The sequence below is a fragment of the Rattus norvegicus genome, chromosome 14, assembly GCF_036323735.1.
Source record: "Rattus norvegicus strain BN/NHsdMcwi chromosome 14, GRCr8, whole genome shotgun sequence".
NCBI classification, from domain to species: domain Eukaryota; kingdom Metazoa; phylum Chordata; class Mammalia; order Rodentia; family Muridae; genus Rattus; species Rattus norvegicus.
Genome location: NC_086032.1, coordinates 14,661,539 through 14,667,335, shown reverse-complemented (window position 1 = coordinate 14,667,335; position 5,797 = coordinate 14,661,539).

Genomic DNA, 5,797 nt, shown 5'->3' with positions numbered 1-5,797 from the left:
CTTTCTGCTGTTGCACAGCTTACTATGTTAGGTGTTAAATCTTGTATTCAACATTTTGGTATTTTACCCAAGAAAATTATTATACCATATACTACAACTCAGGTGGAAACATTGTGTGTCTTGATAGATGATTGGGCCATATTACGCTGTAGTTTTGATAGAGAGTTTGACAATCGTTATCCTAAGGATCCTTTGCTACAATTTTTTACTGAACATCCAGTGATTTTTCCTAAGGTCACTGCCTCAGAGCCTTTGTCTAGAGTGTTAGATATTTATACAGATGGCTCCAAAACAGGTGTAGGTGCCTATATGGTTGATTCTCAAGAACCAGTATTAATTCAATACAGTCCAGGGACCCCCCAAATTACAGAATGTAAAATTGTATTGGAAGTTTTTAAAAGATTTCATGATTCTTTTAATTTAATTTCTGATTCTGCTTATGTAGTTAGTGCTGTGCACTCACTTGAAATTACAGGGCCAATTAGGTCGACTAGTACTATATGTCAAATTCTTTTAAAATTACAAAAATTGATTTGGGCCAGAAAAAATAAATTTTTCATACAACATATTCGAGCTCATACTAATTTGCCTGGTCCCATGGCCAGTAATAACGACCTGGTGGATGCTAATACTCACAGAGAGTTTATTTTTCATACAGCTCCAGTTGATCTTGCTAGAGAATTTCATCAAAAGTTTCGTGTTTCTGCTTTCACTCTTCAACAAAAATTTAAAATCTCTAGCCCTACAGCTCGTGATGTGGTATTAAGTTGCCAAAATTGTGTTCAATTTCACCACCTTCCTCAGGTGAGAATTAACCCTCGTGGTCTGATTTCGCTAAAACTTTGACAGATAGATGTCACACACATATCTCAATTTAAAAATTTAAAATATGCTCATGTTTCTGTTGATATCTGTTCCAGTATTATACGTGCCACTCTGGTGACTGGTAAAAAGGCTTGTAATGCCATTAGTCATTGTTTAGAGGCGTGGACAGCCTGGGGAAAGCCTGATAGTCTCAAGACAGACAATGGGCCTGCCTACACTACAAAGTCCTTTCAGACATTTTGCCAAACAATACAGGTCAAACATACTACGAGATTGCCATACAATCCCCAAGGTCAAAAAACTGTAAAAAGAACACATTATACCTTAAAAGAGCTCTTACAAAAATAAAAAGGGGGAATTGCCTATGGCAGAACACCAAGAGAACAGTTGTCTTTAGCTCTTTATACTCTAAATTTCTTAATTTTGGATGCACATGGCCGCTCTGCTGCGGATCGCCATGCTGCTACTAAACCTATGACTAATACAGAAGTAAAGTGGAAAGGATGTCTTAACTGATGAATGGTGAGGCCCAGATCCCATAATTTTGAGATCTAGGGGAGCTGTTTGTGTTTTTCCACAGAATCAAGACAATCCAATCTGGGTGCCTGAACATTTGACTCGCAAACTGCCTCCTGCTCTTTGTGAAGATGAAACTACAAACTCTACTATTACTACTGGGAATGGTAATCCAGGTTGATTCACTCATGCTGTGGGCTATTGCCAGATCCTGGCCAGTACTTATGCTAGTTCATAGCAATTCTACTGTCTTTCCAACCTTTTTCTCCACATCCTGTTTGAGTGATGTTCCTTGTATAGTGCCAAATGGAGAATTGCCCCAACGGTATACTGCCACTAATCTTTCTTTATTACATACATTATGTTTTGCTCTTAAAATTCCCCCCAGCCTTGTATATAGCTGTGAAGGACAACATTGGCTAATTGGTTAGATCCTGTGAACAATAGTGCTATGGGCACTAAACCCATCCTGGCTGCTTTGAGTCAAATTACCGAAGGCGCCTCTTCAGGCAGTGGAGACACATCAATCAATAATTCTGCTGAGTTGTACATTACAACTTTAATTATGGCACATAATTATAGTTTTCCATATATTACTCCTTTACAAGCTAACCTTTCTCAGTATTCTCAACAGAACAAAGAAATCTCGAATTATCTAAAGAAAACTGGTCCATAAAAGCGGAACAATTATCAAGACAGTTGCTGATGCAGATTGCTGTCCTTAACAACACTAGAATCGAACCCATCACGTTTGGAGATTTCACCTCATAGATTACCAATGCTTTCTCTTTTTTAAAGAATGGGCTGACATGTTTGCCTGGGGGGCCATTGTCCTCTTGGGATGTGGAGTATGTCTATTGCTCTTTTGCCGTTTACAACAAGAACTTGCCAGACACAAAGCAATTGTTTACCAGGCTATGGTTGCCATTGAAAATGGTGCTTCTCCCAATATATGGCTGGCCTCATTAAATAATTAAGCGTTCGCCCTAGATCGTATTTTGTCACTGTCATGTGAATCCATTTTATCCAGAGGTGGACAAATTTCCTCGGGCTCAGACCAACCTAAGACAGGGGCCTGGTTGCGATAGGGTTACCCAAGGACGGGTAAGACCGAGTCTTGGAGAAGAACGACCTAAGACAGGAACAATGACACGTATTGACATGATACCCAGATCTAGACCAGTCATTTTTAGTAAACAAAAAAACAGGGGATGTAGGGAGCAGCTAAAGATGGCTCTGACATCCGGTGGTCGTTAGTGATAAACACCTGCAATGCGCATGTGTTGGCATTTCTTTGGCAGTTATCAGACTGGAGTGATATTCATGCTAATAAGGTATTTCATACTCCACCAATCCCCAGAGGACAAGTTTACAGCCACAGACTGTCTTGTATTTAAGGCGAGTGCCTTTGTTCCCTGGTGCCCCGTATCAAGAATGAGGTGTTCCTGCAATAAAGGCTGCTAAGAAGAATCCAAAGGTGTTGTGTCTTCCATGCTGGTCGAGGTGGGCGCTACATGCAAATAGTGATATTTTGACTTATTCTTTTCCAATCTGTATCCCCTTGATCTCCTTTTGTTGTGTGATTGCTCTGCCTAAAACTTCAAGAACTATATTGAATAAGTCGGGAGAGAATGGGCAGCCTTCTCTAGTCCCTGATTTTAGTGAGATTGCTTCAAGTTTCTCTCCATTTAGTGTAATGTTAGCAACTGGTTTACTGTATATGGCTTTTACTATGCTTAGGTATGGGCCTTGAATTCCTATTCTTTCAGGACTTTTATCAGGAAGGGCTGTTGAATTTTGTCAAATGCTTTCTCAGCATCTAATGAAATGATCATGTGGTTTTGTTCTTTCAGTTTGTTTATATAATTGATCACGTTGATGGTTTCCCATATATTAAACCATCCCTGCATGCCTGGGATTAAACCTACTTGATCATGATGGATGATTGTTTTGATGTGCTCTTGGATTCAGTTTGCCAGAATTTTATTGAGTATTTTTGTGTCGATATTCATAAGGGAAATTGGTCTGAAGTTCTCTTTCTTTGTTGGGCTTTGTGTTTTAGGTATAAGAGTAATTGTGGCTTCATAGAAGGAATTCGGTAGTGCTCCATCTGTTTCAATTTTGTGGAATAGTTTGAATAGTATTGGTATGAGGTCTTCTTTGAAGGTCTGATAGAATTCTGCACTAAACCCGTCTGGACCGGGGTTCTTTTTGGTTGGGAGACCTTTCATGCCTGCTTGTATTTCGTTAGGAGTTATGGGGTTGTTTAAATGGTTTTTCTGTTCCTGATTTAATCTGGTATCTGTCTAGGAAATTGTCCATTTCCCGCAGATTTTCAAGTTTTGTTGAATATAGGCTATTGTAGTAAAATCTGATGATTTTTTGAATTTCCTCTGATTCTGGAGTAATGTCTCCCTTTTCATTTCTGATTTTGTTAATTTGGACACACTCTCTGTGTCCTCTCATTAGTCTGGCTTCCTATCTTGTTGATTTTCTCAAAAAACCAACTTTTGGTTCTGTTGATTCTTTCTATGGTCCTTTTTGTTTCTACTTGGTTGATTTCAGCTCTGAGTTTGATTATTTCCTGCCTTCTACTCCTCCTGGGTGTATTTGCTTCTTTTTGTTCTAGAGCTATTATTTGTGCTGTCAAGCTGGTGACATATGCTCTCTCCTTTTCTTTTTGCAGGGACTCAGAGATATGAGTTTTCCTCTTAGCACAGCTTTCATTGTGTCCCAGAAGTTTGGGTATATTGTACTTTGATTTTCATTAAATTCTAAGAAGTCTTTAATTTCTTTCTTTATTTCTTCCTTGTCCAGGTTAACGTTGAGTAGAGCATTGTTCAACTTCCACGTATATGTGGGAGTTCTTCCCTTATTGTTATTGAAGAACAGCTTTAGGCCGTGGTGGTCAGATAGGATGCATGGGATTATTTCGATCTTCCTGTACCTGTTGAGGCCTGTTTTTTGACCAATTAAATGGTCAATTTTGGAGAAAGTACCATGAGGAGCTGAGAAGAAGGTATATCCTTTTGCTTTAGGATAGAATGTTCTATATATATCTGTTAAGTCCATTTGGTTCATGACTTCTTTTAGTCTGTCTACATCTCTGTTTAATTTCTGTTTCCATGACCTGTCCATTGATGAGAGTGGGGTGTTGAAATCTCCTACTATTATTGTGTGAGGTGCAGTGTGTGTTTTGAGCTTCAGTAAGATTTCTTTTATGTATGTAGGTGCCCTTGTATTTGGAGCATAGATATTTAGGATTGAGAGTTCATCTTGGTGGATTTTTCCTTTGATGAATATGAATTGTCCTTCCTTATCTTTTTTGATGACTTTTAGTTGGAAATTGATTTTATTTGATATTAGAATGGCTACTCCAGCTTGCTTCTTCTGACCAGTTGCTTGGAAAGTTGTTCTACAGTCTTTCACTCTGAGGTAATATCTGCCTTTGTTTCTGAGGTGTGTTTTCTGTAGGCAGCAGAATGCAGGGTCCTCATTGCCTATCCAGTTTGTTAATCTGTGTCTTTGTATTGGGGAATTGAGACCAGTGATGTTGAGAGATATTAAGAAATAGTGATTATTGCTTACTGTTATATTCATATTTCGATGTGAAATTATGTTTATGTGCTAGCCTTCTCTTTGTTTCATTGCAAAACGATTAGTTTCTTGCTTTTTCTAGGGTGTATCTTACAACCTTGTATTGGGCTTTACCATTTATTATACTTTATAGGGCTGGATTTGTAGAAAGATATTGTGTAAGTTTGGTTTTGTCATGGAATATCTTGGTTTCTCCATCTATGTTAATTGAGAGTTTTTCTGGATACAGTAACCTGGGCTGGCATTTGTGTTCTCTTAGTGTCCTTATGACATCTGCCCAGGATCTTCTGGCTTTAATAGTCTCTGGTGAGAAGTCTGGTGTATTTCTCATAGGTCTGTCTTTATATGTTACTTGACTTTTTCCCTTACTGCTTTTAATATTCTTTCTTTGTTTTGTGTACTTGGTGTTTTGAGTATTATGTGACAGGAGGAGTTTCTTTTCTGGTCCAATCTATTTGGAGTTCTGTAGGCTTCTTGTATGTTTATGGGCATCTCACACTGGTCCTTTGAGTTGGGAGTGTCTTCATTCTCCTCTATACCTATTATACTTAGCTTTGATATTCTCATTGTGTCCTGGAATTCTTATATGTTTTGGGCCAGTAGCTTTTTCTGTTTTACATTACTTTTGACAGTTGTGTAGATGATTTCTATGGAATCTTCTGCTCCTGAGATTCTCTCTTCTATCTCTTGTATTCTGTTGGTGATGATTGTATCTATGGATCCTTGTCTCTTCCTTTGGTTTTGTACATCCAGGGTTTTATCCCTTTGTGCTTTCTTTATTGTTTCTATTTCCATTTCTAATTCCTTCACCTGTTTGTGTTTTCCTGTAATGCTTTCAGGGATTTTTGTGTTTTTGTCT